General features: G+C 41.7%; 1 pseudogene; it reads left to right on the forward strand.

Annotated features, from left to right (window-relative positions):
* Nucleotides 8,169–9,096, forward strand: Gm14660 (predicted gene 14660; annotated as a pseudogene).

Below are 25,784 nucleotides of genomic sequence, written 5' to 3' on the forward strand. Positions count from 1 at the left end.
TTTCTATTTCATTGTATAAATTAGTTTTCTCACTTATATCTTCCCTACTTAACACAGAACCTAAGAAACATCTGTTGAGTAAAGAAATTGCTACTTTTTGAATGTTATTTGCTTTAGTGCTCTGAGCCACATCCTTCTCCTTTCTTGGCCCCCTATTGCTCCAGATTTCATTTTACTTCTATGAGATTTATCTTCTTTCATTGGTAGCAGGTTAATTGTTTTCAAAGTCAAAACTAGTCTTGAGGGATTATGGAGATGCCTCAGTGAGTAAACCGCTTGCTGTGAAAGTATGAGGACTGGAATTAGGGTTCTCGGAACTTGCATAAAACTGAATGGGTCAACATTCCACTGTAATCTCAGCGTGTTTACAGTGCATGGGAGGTGGAACTAAGAGTTCTCAGGCTAGCTGGCCTGGCATATGCAGGGGTGAACAGCAAGACATTCTATCTCAAATGAGTTCATAAGTAAAAACAGACCAACACTGGTCCTCTGATATTCCCATATGTCCTGTGGAATGAGTGTGCCAACACAGAGTGGGGGGAGGGAGGGAGGGAGAGAGGGAGAGGGAAAGGGAGGGAGGGAGAAAGAGAGGGAGAGGGAGAGAGAGAGGGGGAGAGAGAGAGGGAGAGGGAGAGAGAGGGGGGGAGAGAGAGAGAGGGAGAGGGAGAGAGGGAGAGGCAAAGGGAGGGAGGGAGGGGGAGAGAGAGCTCAAGCTCCAGCGAGCGAGCAGGACAGGCACACACTCACATATACACATGAAGTCTTGAACCCATTTCCTCTCTGTGTGTCTTATGACTCTCCTCTCCTTTCTCTCTCTCTCTCTCTCTCTCTCTCTCTCTCTCTCTCTCTCTCTCTCTCTCTCTCCCTCCCTCTCCCTCTCCCTCCCTCTCTCTCTCTCTCTCTCTCTCTCTCTCTCTCTCTCTCTCTCTCTCTGTGTGTGTGTGTGTGTATGTGCGTATACATGTATCACAGAGTATGTGTAGACATTAGGGAACATCCTGCAGAATCCAACCATGTCAACAAACTTCAGGCATTAAGTTTGGCCGCAAGCACTTTTACCTCGAAGCCAGCCAGTCTTCTAATCCTTGAAACTCTTAACAAGCAGACTTTTTGGTGTGGTGGGTGGAACTCAAGGCTTTGGGCATGGGAAGTAAGTGCCCTACTGCTGAGCTAGATCTCTAGGAGCCAAAAGCAGATACATTTGACTGTGTTCGTTTTCCTTTCATTTCTTTCTTTGTCCTCCATGGTCCCTATGCAGTGTTGGCATATGGCTACCCAGTTGCCTAGCCATGGTAATGTTGCACCATTCAGAAGCATCAAAACTTACCCAGGCTGTGGTCTGCTGTGCTTCTACAGCTCTCCACATCCCGGAATCATTTGAAGAATCACTGCCTACTCCTTTAAACTCTGTCCTGTGATTTTGGTTTCTGCATTTACCTCTTTACTTACTGGTTATTTCTTTACTTTGAGATAGGATCTCATTACATAGCTTCACAAAGCCCCAAATTCACAATTCTCCTGCTTCCGTTTCCCCAGCTATTACGGCCATGCAGTGCCATGCCAGCTCCTCCTTTTCCCTCTATAGTCATTCCCTTTTAGTCTCTTTCATGGATTTAAAAAGAACCCTGGGGTTCTTTTTAGGCCTCTTCCTATTTTCTTTCATATAATTATTACTTCTTTTCTGTCTTCTGAAAATAATATTCATGCTTCAAGATCCATCTCAATGTTTTCTTCCACAAAGTAGCATCTAAGTAGACATCCACTCCTGTCTCTGATTTATCAATTCACTGAACACTTCTGGTATTTGGGAGAATCAGTATTTCCAATTAGTATGGGTTGTGGCAGGCATGTGTACTAGACCAGATATTGAGTCTCCATCTGACAAAGACTATTGTTTAATTTGTGGGATAATTGATTAGAAAATTTGATAATGATGTAAAATTATATCTTATCCGATTATAGTTAGTGAGTTTCTGTTTTGTTTGTTTTCGTTTTTCAAGACAGGGTTTCTCTGTGTAGCCCTGACTGTCCTGGAACTTGCTCTGTAGACCAGGCTAGTCTCAAATTCACAGAGATCTGCCTGTCTCTGTCTCCTAAGTGATGGGATTAAAGGTATATGCCACCACCACATGGCTTAGTTATTGAGCTCAGTTGTCAAAATTTGAGAAATTTTGGGCCCATGAGATACCTCCATGAGTATACGTGCTTGCTTCTCAAGTCTAACAACCTGATTTGGAGTCTTGGAACCCATGAAAAAGAGTGAACTGACTTAGGCAAGTCATCCTCTGACCTTCATATACACATCATGGCATGCATGCACCTCAACACACACACACACACACACACACACACACACACACACACACACGTATAGTAATAATAAGTAAAATATTTTAATTATGAAATTATATCTAAAAAGGGATATGATTAGATAGTCTAGTTGTTAGTTCAATCAGAGTATTTTGTCTTGCTATACATGTTAGATAGATCCTATGTCCCTGGGTGTAACTGTGATCTCTTGACTTTGGAACATAAAAGACTATGGGAAAGCTCTTCACAAATATTCAATGAATGGAGATGCTCTTGATAGCTTATTCCATGAGACAGCAATACAAACTGGTGCCATCTAAACTTTTTAAATGACTTCCAAACCAAATGAAAGTTCAAAGTGTAAGATGGCTTTAGTCTAGATCAATATCCAACTTCCAGTTCTATAAAAAGTGCATAATAGTTAAAATCCCAGGCATTCTTAAAAACTTAGGTTTAAAGCTCAGTTGTGCCATTCATTAAATATGTGACCTTGCATCCACTATTCAGCTTCTCTGTGAGTTTATGTTCTGACCCATAATGTCTTTAAACAATTAATGAAAAGTACTTATCATTATGAATCCCGGTAGTACACTTGAAATTTTGCCTGAGCAATTATTTGCTTACTGGTTTGCCATCTTCAGGTTCTGGAATGAAAATGGTGGATTACCAAAACTATGACGCTCATGTTACTTCATGTAATACTTTTTCATATTAACTTATTTAGTGTGTGAGGTGGTGCATGTGCCAGGGTGCACATATGGAAGTCAGAGGACAACTTGTGGAAACCTCTTCTTCCACCCTGTGGATCCCAGGATTTGAACTTAGCTTGTTAAGTTTGGTGTCATGTGCCTTTATCCACTGAACTATCTTACTGACCCAGACTTCTCTTGTTTGAGACAAAGTCTCTTGTAGCCCAGACTGGCCTCAAGCTCATTTTGTAGCCAAGAATGAAGTTGGCCTCTGGGTCTTTCTTCCTTTACTTCCTGAGTGTCCTAACTACAGGCACTCACTACCACCTCCCTTGTTTTATCAAGCCTAGGAAGTTGTGCCTGCAGGCAAGAACTCTACCAGCTGAGCCACATCCTCAGACTTCACTTAACAAATTTAAAGTGTGAGTTCCTGTAAAGAATACTTTAAAAGCTTTGCAAACCATAAAAGCCACTTGAGAACTTTTCGACTGATGGTTTCTATGTTGTTTTTGTTTATTTGCTAGAGACAGGGTTTCTCTCTATAACCCTTGGCTATACCGGAACTCACTTTGTGGACCAGGCTGGCCTCAAACTCAAGAGATCTGCCTGCCTCTCCCTCCCAAGTACTGAGATTAAAGGTGCATACCAGCATGCCTGGCTGGCTTCTATGTATTTTAATTCCAAGAAGCAGCTCATGTCTTAGTTACCTTTCCATTGCTGTGAAGAGACACGATGACCAAGGCAACTTAGAGAAGAAAGACTTTATTAGGGGATTGTTTACAGTTTTACGAGGCAAGTCCATGATCATCATGGTGCCAAGCTTGGCCACAGTCAAAAGGCAGGCAGGCATGGTACTGGGGCAGTAACTTATTCACAAGCACGAAGAAGAATAAGCTAACTGGAAATGACATGGACTTTGAAACCTCAAAATCCACCCCACCCCCCCAGTGATAAACCCTTTAATGAAGCCACACCAGCTAATCCTTCCTCAAATAGCCACCAACCTGGGGGAGGGGAACCAAGCATTCAAATATATGAGTTTATGGGGGCCGTTGTCATTCAAACTACTATATCATAACTGCTCAGATCAGTCTGTAGAAAGTGACTTAACACACCAATTATCCATTACAAAATGGTAAGCCCTGAAAACATACATACAAGTAACATGATACAAACTAAATGGGTTATATTAGGAATATATATGTATATACACATAGATGTATGTGTACAATAACAGTTGAGGAAAACAGAGACTGTGAATTTGTAGGAGAGTGAGGAGGGATGTATAGAGAACACATGTAGGGTCTTGTGTCTGATCTCCAGTACTCTCCTCTACCAAAATAAGACTTTTAAAGTGACCTAGAGATAGTATACCCCATTAACTACAGCAGTTCAAATCAAATAATTGTAGATGAAAGGGGAAACTGTAGTTGCTAAACCTTCATATTGGAAACTGGCCATTGTATCTGTTAATGATTTGATATTCCGTGGTAAAGACGTAACCCTGAAAAAGATACTGATCTGGCCAACTGTACTTAAACAGGTGAAGCTAAGATCTCACTCCTGCTTCTCTCTCTCCCCACTCTGCCATTGGACTACAAGACCTAGTCTTCATGTTGCCATGCCATCATTTTCAGCTGAGACCTTTTATTTCTTTCTAAGAGTAATATACCATTTCAAAACTTCTGTGGCAATTAAGCTAAAGAATTATACTAACTTATACTATTTTTGGTTTTGTTGTTATTTTCAAGACAGGGTTTCTCTGGACAGCCCTGTCTGATCTAGAACTCATTCTATCGACTAGATTGCCCTCTGTCTCCCATGTGCTGGGATTAAAGGTATGCATCACCACTGCCTAGCAACTTCTACTATTTTATAATAAAGGCTTGATCTAATAGAAGTTAGCTTCTGAAGTACTATAGTGAGCAACTAAAACTATGATATATTAATTTTCTGTTCTATATTCTCACTAGCTCCTGGCTCTACTCTTGCTACACCAGACTTGCCAGTTGCACTATACTTTCAAAGCATTGATAGTCATCTCTTGTTCCTGACTTTCAGGACCAGGGTGTACGTTGGTGGATGAAAAGGGGTAGTAATGTGATCTGAACTGCAACTGTGATATTTATGAATCATATTGCTTCATTGGAAACTTTATGGTGCTATAGAAAGTTTCTACTGGTGGTTTCTGCTATAGGCAAAGAAAAAAAGATGGTTAAATACTGACTTCAGTTCCCAGCTTCCATGTTAGGTAGCTTCCAACCATTTGTAACTGCAGATCCAGAGGGATCCAAAGTCTCTGGTCTCAACAAGCACTGGTATTCACATGCACATACCCATACCCAGCCACACACATATACAATCTAGTGATTTAAAAATTGGAAGAATGTTGAGAAGAAATAGAAGAACAAAAGTCCCTGGAAGCTGATATTCTCCTAGCATGATTGACAGCTGTGATTTCTCATTTTTCTCCAAGCATCAGCTTTCATAGCAACATGTCAATAATAATGGATGCTAAATTCAGGAGGCATCATGACGACATATCTATGGTTGAATAATGGACCTTAGTTGAAGAAGTCTGGATGATCCAGGATACTGATTACTATGATAGGAAGCTATATTCTCCTCATTTTAAATTTCATTAAATCTTTATCCCAATTTTGAACTTAAAACATCTGTCACATACCACTGCTTTTGAATAGCCTTAATTATGATATTCAGGCAAATTTTAACTCCCTATACAGCAGATGCCCAGATCAAAGGATGTCTCACACCAAACACAAATCTGACCAAATGATCACAGTAGAATTTGTCCCTGCATACTTTGACAATTCAAAACCTTCTAACCTTTTAGGAAGAAAGGAAGGAACTCCTACACCTTGAAATATCACACCCTTAGACGATGCTAATTGTCTCTAAAGTGTGATCACATGTGAATAGCCGGACCCACAGACAGCATTGCTGTGATGAGTGAAACCAGACTTCCTGTTGAAGGGCAAACCCAGAGAAAGATTCCAGCTACAGTTTTCCTTGCAAAGGTCTCCACCCTGTAGCAGAAAGGCTATCAGGTGTTGGCTTTACAATTGGACAATGACTTGTCTCAAAACTCCCTAGCCTGCTGAGAGGTATTACTGACCTTCTGGTGACCTCACACCTACTCTTCAAACTTGAGCTCAGTGCTTCTGACATGGCATAATAACTAGGAGAGATGAGGAAGGAAAACCGGTCTAGATAAAGGTATTGTAGACAGAGAACCTGCTAGTTTTCACAAAGGAGCTTGGCTAAGAAGGAAAATCACCTGGTCTTATACAGTTAAAAACTAGAGTGTACCTAGGTTTTGCTTCTTAATAAATATTGCAAGCAGTAGTGCATAATTCTAACTCTGTCTTCAGTCTACCAAGAATAAATGTCAGTTAGAGTGCATCTTACTTAAGTAATGCATAAATCTCTTGTGACATCACTAATTTGTCATATTCCTCAATAGAACTGATACAACAACAGGTATCACGCAAACCATTGAGGTACTAAGTGGTGTTCAGATGAGCATCTCATGTTCTCTGACCACAAATTGTAGAAAATAAGCATTAATTTGAACAAAGCAGAAGTAGAAGAGAACTAGTGTTGTTCCACCCAACTATATAAAAGGACTCTGTTGTATGATCTTTAAATGACATTGAAAAAGATGAAGAGATATCACTTAAGTGACTAAGCACCAGCTCAGGAAACTGAGTTCCTAGGTGTGATGGTTTGAATGAAAATGACTCCCGTAGGCCAATAGGGATTGGTACAATTAGGTATAGCCTGGCAGGAGGAAGTGTGTCATTGGGGATAGGTTTTGAAGTTTCAGATGCTCAAGTAGGTCCAGTGTTACTCTGTCTTCCTGCTGCCTCAGGATGTAGAACTCTCAGTTCCTTCTCCAGCAACATATCTGACTGCAGGCTGACCTGTTTTCTGGCTATGATGTGAATGGATTAAACCTCTGAATTGTAAGCCAGTCCCAATTTCTTTATAAGATTTGCTGTAGTCGTGGTATCTCTTCACAGCAATCGAAACATAACTAAGACACTAGGTTATATTCCTGGTGGTATGACCTTGAACTAGTAACTTGCAATCTAATTATTCAAATTTGGGTCTATAACTGCTTTAAGTTTGCTCTGATGTGAAGCTGTATATTAGGTTTTTCAGAAAATTAGAGCAGATATGAGGTAGGCAGACAGACTGTTATCAAATATTGTCTCATATACAGAATAAAAAGCCCAGGAATGGCACAGTCCTGTCCAAGACCAAATGTAGTAGGAGACCGATATCTGTTCAAAAACAGCTTCAAGCCTACTGGATGAAGAAGGCAGACTCTCTTTCTCAGCCTTTTAATTCTACGTGGGCCTTCAGTAGCTTCGTTGTAGCCACTAACACAGGAAAGAACGATTTTCTTCTCTTAGTCTGGTAACGAGAATGCTCATCCCATCCAGAAGCACGCCCCCAGACACACCCAGAATCACGTTTAACTACATTTTGAATGGGCATCCTGTAGCCCAAGCCAAGTTAATGAATAAATTTGATCATCACAACATAAAACACCTCTAAACTATAGAAATTGTTTAAATAGCTTCCATAACTCTAGTACCAATCAGAAAGAATTGTTATGTAAACTACTCTGCCAATGTTTGATTGTTTTCCATCTGAAACGCATCCTATACTTCTGTTTTAGAATGGGGACTGCACAGACTACACTTATTCGCTCCCAGTTGGCTCCTTGTTGGGCTCCAAGGCTCTGGTGACAAGGACACAAGAGAGAAAGAGAGGGAGAAGGAGAGGGAGAGGAAAATTGCAAGGCTTCCACTTCATGTTTATTGTTTCTACAAAGATCACTCAATAATCCATCTTTAAAATTCCAGCAACTGCTGGTTCATTGGGAGCCAGCACCGAATTCTGATTCTCACATTTTTTGGAATTGACAAAACAAGGCTTATTCCATCCCTCTCAGAGAAACAGTATGAGCCATCCAACAATATAATCTCCTTGGAGTGTGGTTGCACCAAACTCCTTCCTTTCAAAATCAGCAGCAATGTACTGAGCCCTCTTCTGAGTGTGGGTCTATATGCCAACTTGATCCAGACAATTTCTCACTGAGATTCTCTTCTCAGGGGATTCTAGGTTGTATCAAGTTGACAGTGTATGAAAACAAGTATGTAAAGTTTTTCAAGAATAAACCAAAACTGATCAACTGATAAACCATGGCTGATCCCTGAGTCTACCACACTGGTCACCCCATCCAGACCTGAAGGTGGTGAAGCAGGCCTCTCCAAGACAGTCAAACACAACCTGAAGTGGAAGGAGAAAAGGAGGCAGCAGCAGGAGAAAGACACGGAGGCCTTGAGCAGGACTCTTGATAAGGTGTCTCTGGGAGACACAGCCCAGACGCCTAGTGCTTTCCACAGCCCCTAGGCCATCCCTCTAGCTGCCTCTGATCCATCTATCTGACTCTGCTGCCACCACAGAGAAAGCCAAGAAGATCAAGAATTGAGGAAGAAGCTTCAGCAGGCGGAGGTGCTGCAGCAACGCATCCAGGCCGGGGTAGGTCAGCCAGCCCAGCAGAGAACAGCTGGAGAAGCTGGCTCGATGGAGGGTTCTGGAGGAGGAATTGGAGAACTTGGAGTTGGACCTGTGAGGCTCCAGGAGTAGGGGAGTGGACTACAGAACAAACCATGGGAATCTCTGGGGTCCAGGGAGTCAGCAGGGGCACCCCCATACTGGCTCACCTCCACCTCCTGTGGCCCAACTCTGTCCTTCAGAGCCTAGGTTCTCCTTCATCCCTTCCCCTTCTTCTCAGCTCCTGTTTTTTGGACTTTCCCCTTCCATCCCACTGTTCACAATCTGAGCGCGACCTGAGGTACCTCTGCTGCTGATCTGGGTGTCTTGTTGAAAAGGAAACCGGTGGGTGGAAGTCTGTTAGAGATCCCAGGCTAAGGGTACAAGGAGTACCCAAGTTTTGGAGTCTTGGTTCCTGTTCAAAGTGTTTATGAGTTACTTCCCTGGCCATTCCAAACCTCTTCCCTGCCCCCCTTTTTTTCTTAAAGAAAGTCTAAATTCAAGTAGACAAAAAAAAAAAAAAAGCCAAACCAAACAACCAAACAACAACAACAACAACAACAAAAAAAAAAAAACAAAACAAAAACGCTCATTGCATCTAACATTCAACAACGTTTCCATGTTCTTCATACATAAATAGTCCAAGGCATAAAAGGTGTATGATCAGATCTATCAGAGCAACAACTCCACTGTTTTTATTAATTTCTCAATTTGGTTTCATTTCTGGTGCTGTGGCAAAATACCTTGAACAGAAGTTCCCTAAGTTGTTTAGGGAAGAGATGGTATACTGAGTTTACAACCTCAGGTTACAATCCATAATTTTGGAGAAGTCTGGGCAGGACTGTGTCAAGTTGAAAATGATAACTAACCATGATACATATGTGCACTTTCCAAAGTAGCCAAACTAGTCAGTGATAAATACATAAACTCTAAAACACGTGAAATTTACTACAAAGCCATTGTTAAGGATTGAGGTCTTGGTGGTGCACATCTGCAGTCTGGTCACTTGGGAGGTGGAAGTGGTAATATCAGGAGCGCAAGATTATCCTTGACTGTCTAGTGAATTTGAAGCCAGCCTGGGCTGCTTGAAGCCCTATTTCAAAAACTGAAGGAGAAAAGTTTTATTAGAGAAGGAGATAAAGGGGAGAAAGAGAGAGGCTGATATTCTAGACAGGAATATAAAATGGTTTTTGATACAGGAACTGTTCAAAATATTTATGTTATTTACAGATATAAGGCTTGAAGATTCAAGAAAGGAGATGAATACAGTCATGGATCAGAGAAGGAATGCTGGGTATGAAATAAGAAAGGAATTTTCATGGTTCTCTAGAGAAAAAAAAAGACATGATACGGCTGGACTTCAATACTGTGTTTAGTAGGAAAAGGGAGGATGAAGGGTTGAGGAAGTTGCATCTTAGAATTGCAGGATTACTCATAATGTGAATTGCTGCTTGAATTACCTTTTGTTAAAGGTAGTAATGGGCTTAGAGGTACACAGAAGGTAGGGCAAAGGTGAGGATTAGAGACTGAATCTGTAGCAGCGCAAAGCTGTGTGTGGTTGTTCTCTCTTAAAATACTCTTACAGAAGACAAAAGGTTAGATTAATACAAATTTATGTTGTGCCAAGGAGGTTCATTGAGAGGTTTAAGAGATTGGTCAAAGGAGATGCTATAGGAGAAGAGATAGAACTAACTGTGAGAAAGAAGAGGGTGAGATAATTTAAAGGAAAAGAAATTGTGATCATTGAACACATCCTATAGGTTTGGATTCCTGGAGTAGATTATTTCTACAATGTGATAAGATATAATACATGGCTATGAGCGTGAGGTTTAAGAAGGACAGGAGAGACCACTGTAAATGAAGTCAGGAGAATAAGTAAGGGTATTGTGTGGATTTTAACCTTCAACATTACATTCACTGTCTTACTTTTGAAATATTTATCTACCTGTCTGGATCTCCTTCCTTGCTTGCTTTCTTGCTTGCTTTCCTTCCTTCCTCCCTCCCTCCCTCCCTCCCTCCCTCCCTCCCTCCCTCCCTTCCTTCCTTCCTAAAATTAGAAAACCAGATCTGGTCTCTAACTCATTACATAACACAGGCTGGCTTAGAACTCATAATCACCTTCCTGAGTCTTGGAATTACAGATGTCACCTACTATTTCCAAACTGAATATTGCTTATCAGTCAAAATGTGAGTTGGGGAGAAAACAAGGGTCTGGGATGTAGGTCAACAGGGAATGTTGGGGAGTAGCCAAGAGGTTGCCAGAAGAAATTAAAATGACAGAGGAGAAGAGTAATGGTCTGAAAACAGTAATTAGCATCTAGAGAAAAGATCCTATCACCAGACCCTACCTACAAAAGGCTAGGAGAGTGAGCCTGCTGCCTGGCTGCAAAGGAAACTGAACCCTTGGGGCTTCCATTGTTAAGTTCTGGGGCCTTTGAAGTCCCTTCTCCTTAGACTGAACTAAACACAGTTCCTTTCACAATCTCATCCTAAACTAAAAACACTTTTTCTACCCATTTCTTCCACCAACTCCGTGGATATAGCAGGATAATTTTTAATTAACAAAAATCAGAATTTAACATTAAACTATCCAATCAAGCCCCCATCCTGAGCTAGGAATATATTTACTTTATCATATATACATGGTATTATGCCTAGATGACATTATAGAATGCTCCTTGGGAATTGCTGTTTTTTAAAGGTAACTCAAAACCAAATATATAGATTGCTAAAAACACTTTCTCATATGCTATGGTAATTTAGAAGTTGGTCATGTTCATAGATGAAGGCATGCTGATGCTGCGATTACTCAGCTCCATCCCATTAGCCAGTCACTCAAATAGTCATCCATCCCTGGGCACCTATTAAGAAAGAGTACAGCTCTGTACTTTGGTTCTGTGACAGACTTATACCTGAAACAACCCTGAAGACAATATGTAATGACTTGTCAAACTTTAGAATGCAGGAGCTCTGAAAAAAGAATGATCACTGAATTGGCTGGGCAAAGTTGTATACACCTTTAATCCCAGAACTAGAAAGGCATAGGTAAATGGATTTCTGTGAGTTTAAGACTAACCAAGGTCTGCACAGTAAGTTCTAAGCCAGGACTGCATAGAGAGATCCTGTCTCAACAAACAAACAAATACAACAACAAAACAAAACAAAAAAAAAACTGTAGAAGGAGGAGAAGAAGGAGGAGGAGGAGGAAGAAGAAAAGGAGGAGAAGGAGGAGGAGGAAGAGGATCACTAGATTAAGGTAGGCCTGAAGAGAAGCTTCAGGGAGACAGACATTAACTACAGCCATAGGGTTGTGCTACATAGAGCAATTAATACATCTACAGTAGCACGCAGAATGCTTTTCATGAAATTAATCTTATTTTAAAGACTTATTTGTTCACGTGTATAGGTTTTAGCATTTGTTTTGGGTTTGGGTGTGGCTTTGGGAGGTGTTATTTGTTTGTTTGTTTGTTTGTTTGTTTGTTTTGTTAGGTTTTTTTGTTTGGTTTGGGTTGCTTTGGTTTTTCAAAATAGAGTTTCTTGAAGGTAGACTTGACTGTCCTGAGAACTCACTGTGTAGACCAGGCTGGCCTCAAACTCAAAGATTCACCTGCCTCTGCCTCCCAAGTGCTGGGATTAAAGGTGAGCAAGCACCACCACTGCCTGGTATATGTGTGTGTTTATGTGAATGTATGCCACATCTGTGTGGGTGCCTGCGGAGGCCAGAAAAAGTCATTGTATTCTCTGGAGGTGAAGTTATAGGCAGTTGTGAGCCACAGGACACAAATGCTCAGAACTGCAATTGGGTCCCCTAGAAGAACAGGAAGTGCTCTTAACCACTGAACCATCTCTCCAGGCCCCAATTAATTTTACTTTTGATTGACACATAATGTATTGTCAAAATCCCATAAACACCTTGTGACATATATGAACTCCAGATACCCTATGGTGTTATGGGATACCAGAATTGTTATTTTCATCTAACTATGACATTGTGCCCAGTGGCTATCCTCTATCACATCCCCTTCTCTTACTGGTTGGGAAGATTTTATGCCAGGCACTGTGCTAAGTAACCATACTTCACTCTCTGAAGTGGGAACTACTCTATCTTTACATCACAGCTGAAGACCTGAAGTTCAACTAGTTTGAGTGCTCTTCTCAAGACAACAAAACTAGTAGGTGGTATGTATAGCCAGGTTTCTCTTGGGTGCTAAAGACTATTTCTCACACCCAATTCCATTGCTTCTTGTGAACCAGACTAAGAAGCCATAACAAAGAGCAACAATTATATTATCAGTCATTCATTGACTGCTTAGATGATCTCTAATCTTCCATTAAGATAGATGTACTAGTTTTCTAGAGCCACTAGAACAAAGTACCACAAACTCTGCAGCTTAAATGATAGAATTGCATTGTATTGTACTTCTTGACTTTGAAGGTCCAGGGCTAAGGCTTCCACACGATCAGATTCTCCTGGTTTGCTGTGATCTTTGCCATTCCTCAGTTTATAGACACGTCATGGTGTATTCAACTTTATATAGTGTCCTTTCTGTGTGTGTATATCTGTTTCCCAATTTTCTCTTTTTAAATTATACCATTTGTTTTATTTGAGATTATCCAGAAATAAAGAACCAGAACCAATATGAGATATAGATGTATGAGAAAGGATTTATTAGTTGAAAGGGCTTTATATAATTATAGATGCCCATGATATGCCATTTACATGCTGGAGACCCACGAAACTGATACCATGGCTCAGTACAAGTCCAAAGGCGAGAGAAGTAGGGGAGAAAACAATGTAATTCTAACTTTGAAGGCTTGAGAACCTGGAGGTCTATTGATGCAAACCTCAAGCTCAGAGGACCAGAGAACAGAGTTCTGCTGTCCAAGGGCAGAAGAAGCATGCTCTAGCTGAAGCTGATAGTGTGAAAATTCCATTTCTTCTGTTTTTCATTTTATTTGGGGCCCAGCCAGCTGGATGGTGCCAGTCACAGTGGATGAATGTCCATATTTGTCCCATTGCTTTAATACCTATCTCTTCTGTGTACACTTACGGATGTACCCAGAAATTTGGATGTACTAAGAAATTTCTTTACCAGTCATCTAATTTCCCTTAATCCAGGCAAGTGAATTCCTAAAATTGAGTACTACTTTGGTCAGATTAAGATCTATTCTAATGACATCATTTTAATCTAGCAGAGATCCTTTTTCTAGGTAAGGTCACATATATAGGTATTAAGGTTTCAACATATAAATTTGGGAGAATTATATAATTCAGTCCATAAAATTATTCTCTCTCTCTTTCTCCCTCCCTCCCCCCTCTCTCTCCCTCTCCCCCTTTTTCTCCAGCTGTCAGATGTCCTAGGTCATACAATTCCTGTGTGTTATAGTTCAAGGATTTAAACTTAAGTTCACCTTCCTCTAAACCCTTTCATGAGTCTGATCTCTGTTAAAAGCCATTGTTTTCATACCAAGGCTAGACAGGAATTGCCTTGCAAATTTCCTTCTAGAAAATAAATTCATGCCCTGCATAGTTAATGGCTGAGCTTCTGGCTTTTCACAAGGACATTTCATTCTTGCATTAGACTCGATGTTTAGTAATATTACCCCATCAGTGTCCAAAGTACATTCACAGATACTGTCCATTTAGTTTTCATAAATCAATACATTGACATAATATAAAAATTTCTTCATTTGTCAGATGAGAAAACTGAGACGCAAAGTGGTTCAATCATTTGTCTAATTTTGCACAAGTCTAAATGCATTTCTGTGGTTGGAACACAAGCCTGTTGTACTCTAAGAAAAGTCAATAATACAGCCTTCACCACAAAACCTTGGGCCCTGAAGTTCCTGTGATAGAAGCCTAGGAATCCCAGCATTGGGAACTGGGTATGTGTCTCCCGTCACTTGTCCTTGGGTTCCAGCTCAGAAGCTAGGGCCATACTACTCATTATTGGTGCATTCTGATGCCCATTTCCTAGCATTGAACCTATGCTCTTAGCACTTCCACTACCCTGAAAACAGGAGCAGTTCCATATTCTCGTCTCCCTGGACAGTTATGAGCCCGTCTCTGCTAGCCATATCCCAGCAGATTACATAGCAGAGCCCATGTCTTCAACATGAACCAGTCAAATGGATGGAGCTAGAGCTGCTGCCTTTGCACTTTTCTCGGGGCAGTTTTGACAGGCAGAGGAAGCCCAGGAAACTGGGGCTTTGTAACTATTACATGCTTTCCCCAAAGGTCTACCTGTGCCATACTAGAGAACTACCTTAGATCCTAGCAAGATGGCGTTGGCTAGATGGTTGGTTGTTGGGTTGTTTGGTTGGTTTGTGGGACAGCATTATGAAACAAGTAAAATGCCAGCAGGAAAGGCCTAAGTGTGAGGAACTGGTGTTGGTGGGAAGAAAGAGAGGAGAGTCTACAGAGCTGTAGAACATTAGTTATAAGTCAGGAGAATATGGAAAAGGAAGTTCAAATGAGGGGACTAACATACTAAAGGGAAATGGAGAAAAGGCTCGCAAGTTCTGCTTGAAGTACAACTTTCCTTCAGTCCTGATGGGGAAATCTATCAGAGCAGCAGGACCACCAGGATCATCACATCTCCCTAATGTTCCGAGTATTTTCCTCACCCCCAGATGGTCTGGGGATTCCCTAAGCAGACACATGTCAAGCTGCAGCTTCCAACACCTGGCCTTAGTGTGAGCAATGGGGGCCCTTTCACAACACGCTGAGAAGGTTTGTTTTGTTTTGTTTTTAATTTCTCATGAAGACATCGTGCCCCAAATTGCTTGGGATGCTGGGATCTGCCACTGGACATTCCCTTGGCATGGATTTTGGCAGGAAAGGCCCAGACTGGGCAATAATCCAGGGCAGACAGTGCTGGCTGGAGTCCCAGTTCCCTGACCTGGCCCACTGCCCTCCTTGGCTATCAGACAACATTCGCAGAGCCTGCAGACATCTGTGTGCCCATAGGAACGGCTAGGGGGCTGCAGGATCTAGAGACACAAAAGGGTCCCCTTTGTCTCCCTCTGTCCTCACTAATGGCCTGAGTCCCTTCCCAGGGCAGCAGCTGGGTGTTTGGGAGGGAGTGGGGGCAAGATTTGGCCTCTGACCAGAAGAACACAAGGCTGCCCTTAAAGAGGTGGCCCAGCTGTTGGGAATGAACACACAGGTGCACATGAGTGGCACCAACCCTCACCCATATTCCTCCTCCCCTGATGGAGGTGAGGGCTATCGGCCAGACTAAGGTATCCCTGCCCACGTTATAGAGTGTGTGCTATTTGTCCTGAATCCATGTCATGTGTAGGATCTAACAGGCACAGCCTTCCCACCACTTGCAAGGAATCTTCATTTCAATGTATCGTAGCTTACAAGGGACATTCACCTGTTGGCATCGTACTTTCACATGCTCACCCATGTGGACTCTTCTCCTAAAGTAGCTCCAGATGTGTCTCCTTACATTGATTTCATGTGATCTCTGCTTGCCCTTTCCCTTTCAGTCACATCATTCTACTCACCTCGGCTCATCTCTCCATTGTCTGCACCCTACCTACCACCTGTTCCCTGGTACACATGCACATTCTGATATCAGGCCAAGACCTGGGATTCTGTATCAACCATTCTGGGAATAAAGTCTCTTTCCAGTGTCTTACAGTGACAGAAACAGCCTTCAGTAGTATATGAGCAAGTGCCTGACTCTGTAATTGACAGGACAGCTTGTGTTAATGTTGACAGAACAGTAAACTAACAGAATAATTCTCCCCTCACAGTGACAGAAAAGGCTGGTCAAGCAGTGATCCAGTGTTTTGCCATCTCTACTTTAAATTACACTGTTTTTTTTTCAAGGTGAAGCCAATAGAAATGTGACCTAAAGTTTGATGCTGGGCCCTACAGCTATTTGTTGTTGGTATATGGTAGGAGCTTCCTCCAGCATATACATGTACTGTTAGATTCACCAAAACAGGCTTGCAGCAATATAACACTAATCAGAAAACTCAGTGATCTGGATGATTTTCCTTAAGGCAGATCCAAACACAATGCCATCCATCCTCAGGCTCAGAACCCCAGGTACAGATCACTGTTGAAGAAAGCGTAGCAGGACATATTTCCAAACCATGAAAGAGCACTAAGTTGTGAAAGAAGCTGCAGTCACAGGTCCCATATTAAGCAAGGACCACAGCCCCTTGATTGGGGAAAAAAAAAAAGGTCCCAGACAGCCAAAATGAGATCCTGGCTGCCTGAATTCAACCATATAGATACAGACTACTCAGAGTCAAGCTGCATATAGTTTGTTGCCTTTGTATCTCAAAATTTCTTTGCCTGAAATTCAGTGTCCAACCACCAAAGGCCTATAGGCATTCATGCTCATACCTACCATTATACCTGCTTTGCTCTATCAGGTAGGGAGTCTGACCCTTGAAGGATATTTCTCAAGGTGAGTTCCCATGAGGTTTTGCTATTAGGAGGTACTCGCTACAGACAGGAGAGAAGAAAGAGGGGAGACATTAAGGAATTTCTTACTTGTGTCTCTCTGTCACCTAGGTGGTCCCATTTTGTCCAGGACTTTTCTGGCCCATGGCTCAGGGAATCTGTCTCCTCTTCAGATATCTCCTTTTGTGTAGGCTTTCTTTTGTGGCTTTAGTTCATGCCCTGTTCCAGAGGTTGGTGCCTTGGTACCAACTGCTACTGAGTGATCCCAGCCCCTGGGCTCTGTGATTTTGTCCTTTTCCTTTGTTCTTCAAGTCTTCTGGTGGGAGCAGCTTTCTGTTGCCTCAGAGTCCAAGCTGACTCTTTATCCTCTGTGGTCACTCAGGTCTTTCTTCACCTATGCCACCACTTCAAGGTGTTCAGTCCTCAGATGTTTACTCCTGAAGGTAGTTTCTGGTTTATTGCTTCGATTCTGACCAGCGCAGTAAGGATGATAATGCTTACTTTATAGTGTTATCATGAGGATTAAATGAGTTAAATAAACCGCTCACAGTCAATGGTTGGCACATGGTAATTGCTTGTTAAATGTGAGTTGTTGTTATTATTAGTGTAGTGCGAAATAACATTTACTGCACACTTGCCATGTGCCAGGCTAATCACTTTATAGCCACAGTTGTATTTAGGCTTTTATTATCCTTTTACCTGGGTGAACAGGTCTTGAGCTAATTGCTTTGGAAACCTGTTTGCATCTCACACCTAGAAACTCTTAGCATCTTCTGAAACACTTCCCACAGAACCTAAATTTATTTGTTTTAGCTTTCCAGGTTTCAGGACATAAAAAAAAAAAAACAAGCAAACAAACAAAATGAAACAAACCAAACCAAACTAAGACAGTAATTTGCATATGATGGAGAATATGATTTAGTGGGGAAGACAGGCCTATCAGCCAGCTGATCAATTCCAGTAGTTGGCAGTGGCTCCTGTAGAGTCCTGCAGAGATGCAGAGTAGAAGGACAGAGGGAAGGGATGGGGGCTATGGCAGAGGAGAATATCTGAGTGTTGCACAGCTATTTCCTTGGAATTGAAATGTTCCATCCTAGAATGAGGCTCATTACTACTCAGGAAGTAAACAAAAATCTACAAGGCTCAAGAAGTACTCGAAATTACAAGTCTCAGGAAACTCTTGAACTGTACATGAAATGTAGGCCCCTCCTCAGTTCTATGCTAATGGTAAGGATGGCTGAGGTAGGAGGTTTTCCAGCCCACTGAGCTGCCCCCTAGGACGCAGTTTTATGAGTCAGCACCTATACTGGGTGGGCTTTTTGGTTGTGCAGTGATCTCTGACTCACCCATGCTCCTGTAAGTGACCCCAATAAACACTTTGGTTCATTAAACTAGATTTGAGGCAAATAGTTTCTTTGGCCTGTGGTTAGCACATATCTTCATTTATGTCTCTCTAGGAAACATCACACAACATTGGATTTAGATCTAAGCTCTGCATCAATTTGTATTTTGTATCTCCCACTTTCTATCAAAAGGTAGGGAAGACATTTTTGACTTTTCTCTACTTCAGTTTTCTCACATGGTAATGAGGCATTTTAAGAATGGGTACCAATCTCCTGGGTATTAGTTGGAGGATAAGTGACAACATTTCTTAGGTGCTTTTAAGAATGACTGGCAGATATTAAGCACGTATTTATTAAATTAGCACCAAGTAAAATACATTTAATTATAAGGAAGAATCAATTGTCACTTAGTTGTACCTATAAGTGTTAGGAAACTCTTTGCTAGGACATTGCAACATGTTCTGGTTTGAATGTAAACTGTTCTCCATGGGGTCATGTGTTGAATGTTTTCTCCCCAGTTGATGGTGATGGCTTGGGAGCTAGTAGAAACTTTAGCAGGTAAAAAACAGCTAGAAGAAGTAGGACATTGGAAGGTTATATCTGGCCCCTGACCCCTTCCCCCTGTCTTTGCTCCATAAATAGGAAGAACCCTTGCCACATGTTACCCCTTCCACGATGTTCTGCCTCACCATGACCCAGAATCAGCAGAGCCAAAGCTTATGGAGTTGAACTTCTGAATAATAAACCAAATGCTTAATTACTCTCCTAAGTGACTTATGTCAGGCATTTTGTCACAAACATGAAAAGTCTAAAGCAGAAAGGAAAGATCCTTAAGAAACAGGGCTTTTGTTTATTTTTTCATTTAAATAAGGAAGTATCCAAAGAGGACAGGGACTCCACAAGAAGACCAACAAGAGTCAACTAACCTGGATCCTTAAGGGCTTTCAGAGACTCAACGACTAACTAAAGAGTGAACACAGGCTGGACCTAGGCCCCCTCACACATATGTAACAGATGTGCAATTTGGTCTTCATGTGAGTCTGCTAACAACTGGAATGGAGGCTGTCCCTAAAGCATTTTCCTATCTGTAGATTCTGAGCCCCTAAGTGGGCTACCTTGTCTGGTCTCAGTGGGAAAGGATGTGCTTAGTACATAAGTGACTTAATGTGCCCAGGGTGGGGAGTGGGTTGGGTCGGGTTGGGTTGGGAGGGGTAGTGTTTGCAGGGGGAGTGAGGAGGGAGGAATGGAGGGAAGATCTGCATGAGGGAGTACTGGGAGGAGAGAGGGGGGCTAATATGGGCATGTAAAGTGATTAAATAAATACTTTTTTTAATCAAAAAAGGAGGTTTTGTGAATCATAGGAAAGGCACTTGCAAAGTCACCAAGCCGTGAAACAGCTTGGGATGTCTAGACAGTAGCAAAGAGGGAGAAGCTTCAGTTTACACAGCAAGTGACAAGGCTCAGAGGTCCAGGAAAGACCTGGACAAATGCAAGCCAACAGCAGTGATCCAGGGATAGGGCTTTTCCAGCTTGGCTATATTTGACAATGCTTTCAATCTCATTGGAAGGCATTTAGATTTCATTCTGAAAAGAGATAGCCAAGAAAAGACTTTAAGTTGGAGGGGATGTAGGTGTAACAGACATGTAGAAGAGAATCTCTTGTCCAAAAGATCAACTTGGGAACATTTGATGCTTCAGACATCAAACTGATGAGGTACAGTGAGCTCTGAGCACAAGTATCCAGTAAAAAGTGAGTGCCCCAAGAGAGACAACTAATTGGTCTTTTATGTATTCCCACACCCTTCGTTTTCCCGTAGTGTTACTGCAGTTTAAAGCTACTTAGGCTTGTAAAGGAAAACCTAACCTCAAGGGAACACAAAATAGCAACAACAATACAAGTGACTAGCAATTAAGTTAACTGGAAAGGCAATTTTTGGATAACATAAATTCATCATTTGAAGAACTGGGAGAATTAAAGCATAAAATTAATAATAATAGAAAGGAATATCATATAGTGATTTAGAGAAGAGTCACTGAGCTCAGACAAGCCCTGGATCTACCAAGTTCTGGCTTGGTAATGCCTTTGAACAAGATAAACTTGCTTAGTTTTCCCCACTATAAAATAGTGATAGCAGAACCCACCCCAGAGAGTGGCTGTGAGAATCCAACTGGATTCAGTCCCTTAACTAAATGTTAACACTTCATAAAAGATCGACAAAGTGTACCTACCCTACTCAGAATTATGGTAGAAGACATCTAAAAAGTTTTCTCAATGTGATGACAATGGCTGAAGCATGATCGAGAATAGTATGTTAGGAACTACTCCCTCCATCCCTCCCCGGGTGAGAAAAGATATCAAGGGGTTTGAGTATAGTAAACGAAATGGAGGAATGGGAGTGGTTACAAGCAAGCTTCTTAGCCCCTTGGCTCCTTAGCTTTCTTGTCAGTACAAGAAGTCCCTATCCTCAAATCACAAACGTTGTAGTAAATTATTGAAATGGCATCCTGCTTCTAAAGTGCTTAGCCTCTGGAACTTGGTGAGCGTTGTTACCATTGATCTTGCTGCTATTATTATCATCATCACTACCACCACCACCATCATCATTATTATTCCAGAGCTTTTGCAACCCTTCGTGGCCCCTGCGGGTTGCAGTGGTCAGAACCCCTGGGTGCATCATCCAAACAGGTTCTTAGGCTTCTAAATTTGATGTCAAGTGAACTTCTGGGCCATTTAAAACACAAAGGCGAGGCAAGGGGGCCCCTGAAGTGCCCCGGATTTTCAAAGGGAATGGCCGATGCCTGCAAGAAGTCCTGATGCCCAGAGCATCTGAAGTGACACCGTGGGGAAGCTAGCACCACCCCATCCCACCTCTGGCCAGCAGGTCACCAAGACGTCACCTGGCCCACTGGTGCGCCCTGCAGGGGCACGGGTCCGCCCGAAGTCTACCCAGCCTGGCCCTGGAGGTGATCCCAGGTATCTGAGCCTGTTTTCAAGTGCTGGCTGTGAAGCTTGAAAAGGGCTGGCCGCTGGGCCGGGCGTTTTGTGTTTGCCAAACAAAGCATGAAGGGAGAGTGAGCAAAGGGGGCGGGCCAGTGTTGCACAAAGGCGGGGGCGGGGGGGGGGGCGACTTGGGCTGGGGAAATACAGTTCAGTGGGCCTGAATTGATATGCTCAGCCCCTAAAGCCCCGGGCTGGGCGATCACAGGGCATGAAGGCCCGGCAAAGAGCACTCAACTGCATTGATCCAATCCCGAGTGAACATGCAAGAGAACGGAGGGGAGGAGGGCAAGGACCCGAGGGGGCCACTGGGAGGAGGGGTGTCTGCAGGGGCCGCCCGCCCTAGATTAAGCACTTTCTTAGAAATGAAGGAATCTCTACCCTGAGTGAGAGCCCTCCAGATGGACAGTGCCCTCGAAGTCCAAAAGGGTCAATGTAGGAATTTGTCCCCCATTTCTGTGGAGAGCGAGCCAACTGCAGGTCAAGAGGTGACAAAGATGTTCTCTCTTCCTCTAGTCACTAGGTCTAGTGGGAAAGATATCAGGGCTGAGTCTTCTCTAATGCTGGCCCTGTCTTCTGCCCCCACCCTCATCTTCACAGCCAGTGGCTCTGGGGATGCAAAGATGAGTGAGTACATTGCTCCTCATATATCCAGCACCTCCATGGTGCCTACTGTTGTTTAGTAGATGAATAGAGGGTCAAGTTGGATGGATGCTATGAAGAACCAACCCATGTATGGTTTAAACAGATAGGTTTTTGTCTCCTTAGTTCTCATCTAACAAATATTCTTGCTGAAGGTACATGGCCTCATTTCAGCTTGATTATGGATCTTTATTTTCATTTTTTGTACTCTTGTGTTCCTACATTCATTGAACATAGTCACAGATTACTTATGTTATCAGGAAAAAATGTTGACATTGTGCAAAATAGAAATAAAGCAGATGGAAAGGCACATCAGAGAGCATGGCAGCGTAATAAACACGGCGTTTCACATATTACCAGAAGCCAACTATTTTCATTTGTCCCACTCACAGCCATTACAGCCACCCATATTTGCCACAGGACCTGGCACAGAGTACTGAATCAATAAATGGCTGGATTTTCTCTGGTATGGTGGCAGGCTGCTGAAAGCCTGCACCATTTAACAAACGAAGTAGCTGTGTTCAGAAAAGCTAGCTGTGTTGTGGAGTTGGCCAAATGCAAATCCAGGGTTCCTTCCCCCAAAGAATTCTATTTCATTTGTTCATTTCTGGATGAGGAGGCCCCAGATTTCCTTGCTGAAGACAAGGCTTTGTTTGTTTTTTTTTTTTTGTTTTGTTTTTGTTTTTTGTTTTTGTTTTGTTTTGTTTTTTTCGTAATGAAACACTCAGCATCATTAAGTGTCATTGAAAAGGAATCTTTTAGTTGCATTAGAAACATGGTTTGTGACCACTGAGAGGCCCTGGGAAATGAAGCTCTCCTAGCAGGAGGAGGCAAACTGCTAGTGTAACAGCTTTCTGGGGACCAAGTTTCTGCATTCTCTTAGGGCAGACTTTAGCATTATTGCCAAAGAAAAGCCTAGGCCATATCTCGAGGCTGCTGAGACTGGTGTGTATAAACTGTTCAGACGGCAACAAAGCTCTCTTTACCCCAAGACTGTCCCATCCATAATGGGCTGCTGTCCTTGACTTGTAAGTCAGAACAGATAAAAAATACTTTAAACTCTGCCTTGCTTTGACTTTTGACTGGGGGAATCAGACCAAGTAATTGAACAAGGGCATACATTTTGATGTTGTCACTATTGTTTAAACAATTTCTCTGAAACACTTGAGACAGTTTTGCACCATAATTTATTGCAAATCTTTTAAGAAAAAAAATTTTTTATTGCTGTCAGTTTTCTTGCTTGAAAGTATTCTATGCCAGTATTATATTTTCAACCAAAACAGTCATCATAGTAATGAATATCAACCTTTTATTTTTAAATTTTGTTCTTACATGTGGGTTTGTGAAATACTTAAACCCCACATGCAACATTTTCTCCCAAAAGGCACCGTGCAAATCCATACTGATTTGGTCCATCTGTTTCGATGAAAAATTTCTTGGCTGGGTAGGAGAGAGGACGTGGATATTCCCTTGCAATATTTTCCTTCATTTCAAAACCCATGAATGAGAGCTCAGGATGGCATGGGATAATTTACATACTAATTGGGTAGCACAGTAGACTTGAGAGACAGTGAGGCTTCGGAAGCTTACAGGGCTTCCCAGCAGTGGGATCCTGACTCCGCTATTGTCCTCCCTAGGCCTCCGTTCACTCATCAGTCAAACTCTGAGGGCTATTAAAAGGATAAAATGAGATATGTCTACAAAGAGCTTGCCACAGTAAATGCTCAAGAAATTGCCCATTCCTTTTCCTGCTCACAATGGCCTTCAACTTTGTCTTTTACATAGAGGTCAGTTTCCTTGCCTATAAAATGGGGATAATGACACACACAATAGCAGTAGTATACTGTAGAACATTGGTAAGGAGCACGATCTTTGGACAAAGACTGCTTGGGTTCAAATCTCAGCCATACTACCAACTCCTTATTGCCCTCTTGTGTAAAGAGGGCGGTTGTCAGGGCTGGTAAGGTAGTTGGCAATACTCACTGAATGAGTGTGCTCAGGAGAGATTTTTAAGTAAGATAACTATTACAATATACAGTATAATATAATATACAATATAACTATCTGTTTCATATCTAATGATGAAGTCCTTGATATTTAAAATATGTCTTTGGTTTGTTACTTATGTTCATAATGGAAGGAAAGGTTTGCTTTCTCTTAGAGAGATTACTGAAAATTAAGTTGTAGTTCTTCCCATCCAAATTTATGAATATCACATAAGAACTTAAACTGGGGCTGGAGAGATGGCTCAGTGGTTAAGAGCACTGAGTGCTCTTCCAGACATCCTGAGTTCAATTCCCTGGAAGCTCACAACCATCTGTAATGGGATTTGATATATAGACATAGATATAGATATAGATGATATATATATATATATATATATATATATATATATATATATATGAATGATAGATAGATAAATATGTCTTTCAAAAATGAGGCAGATAAACTCTCATGCAATAGCCAAATTTATTTTTTTTAAAATAATTTAAATCCTGACTGTCGCTGAGTGGTAGTGTTACACACCTTTAATCCCAGTACTCAGGAGGTAGAGGCAAGAATAACTCCGTGAGTTTGAGGACAATCTTGTCTACAGAGCAAATTTCAGGATAGCTAGGACTACACAGAGAAACCCTGTCTGGCAAAACCAAGTAAATAAATAAATGCTGACTGTCACAATAAATGCCCATAATTATCGTTATGTCAGAGAGGTCATGTGTGTTCTATAAAGTAACAAATGTGATAACCATGGCTCACATCAGGCACTTAACATATAGGAGCTTTTACAGTTACTTGTACCCATGAACAACTATTCATGAATGAAAGGAGCCATAGACAGTATGTTAAAGCAGCTAGGGCATGGCTTAGCTTTAATAAAACTTAAAAAAAAATTAGCAGCTCTGGACCAATCTTGGCCTATGGGCCATAGTTTGTCAGGCCTTGCATTAGAACATTGTTTCTTGAGGAATATCGTATTCGTCTTTTTGTTTGTTTGCTTGTTTTGAGACAAGATCTCCCTATGAAGCCCTGGCTGTTCTGGAGCTCACTATGTAGACCAGAGTGGCCTTGAGCCCATAGACATCCACCTGCCTCTACCTCCTAAATACTGAGATTAAATTCTTGCACCACTAATCCTAGCCAGAGGAATGTCATAGTCTTCTTAAAACAGTGCAGCCTATCATAACTTCTGAAGTATTTGGCACACTTCTCCAAATGACAGAAAATAAACTTAAACTGATTGTCCTAAAATTCTTGCTATGTTTCTGACTGTCCTCTGTATGAAGACACATAGAAATAGAAATCCAATGATGATGATGATACCCTAAGAACCAGCAGTCCTTTAATGTGTAATAAAAGCATGTGGTACGGAAACCATTAGTGACAGTATGCACTTGATTACTGTTTATGGATTGATTCTTCTCCATCGTCCTGATGCGTCTTCAAGGAAGAAGAGAGATAGGCTTGTATCAAATGGAAATCTTAGTATTTCTAAAGGACCAATAATTCTCTAGCCTTTCTAGAAGTGGTGGAAAAAGGAAAACAGTGACGAGATGGTTTGGGATTCATGAGGATGCAAATGGAAAGACATTAAGATGGTTGTTTTCTAGATAAAAACGCCTTAGAGTAATGATTACTGAGCAAGGAGCTATTAGTGAGTGTGGAAGAAAAGCTAACCAGCAACTTTTTTGCTTCTTCTGAAAAAAAAAAAAGTTGAAGTTATGTATCTATGGCAAAGTAAGAGAAATGGCAGTTTAGAATTGATAAGGCCAAGTACTCTAGCTAGC

Source organism: Mus musculus, chromosome X (assembly GCF_000001635.26).
Source record: "Mus musculus strain C57BL/6J chromosome X, GRCm38.p6 C57BL/6J".
Lineage (NCBI taxonomy): Eukaryota > Metazoa > Chordata > Mammalia > Rodentia > Muridae > Mus > Mus musculus.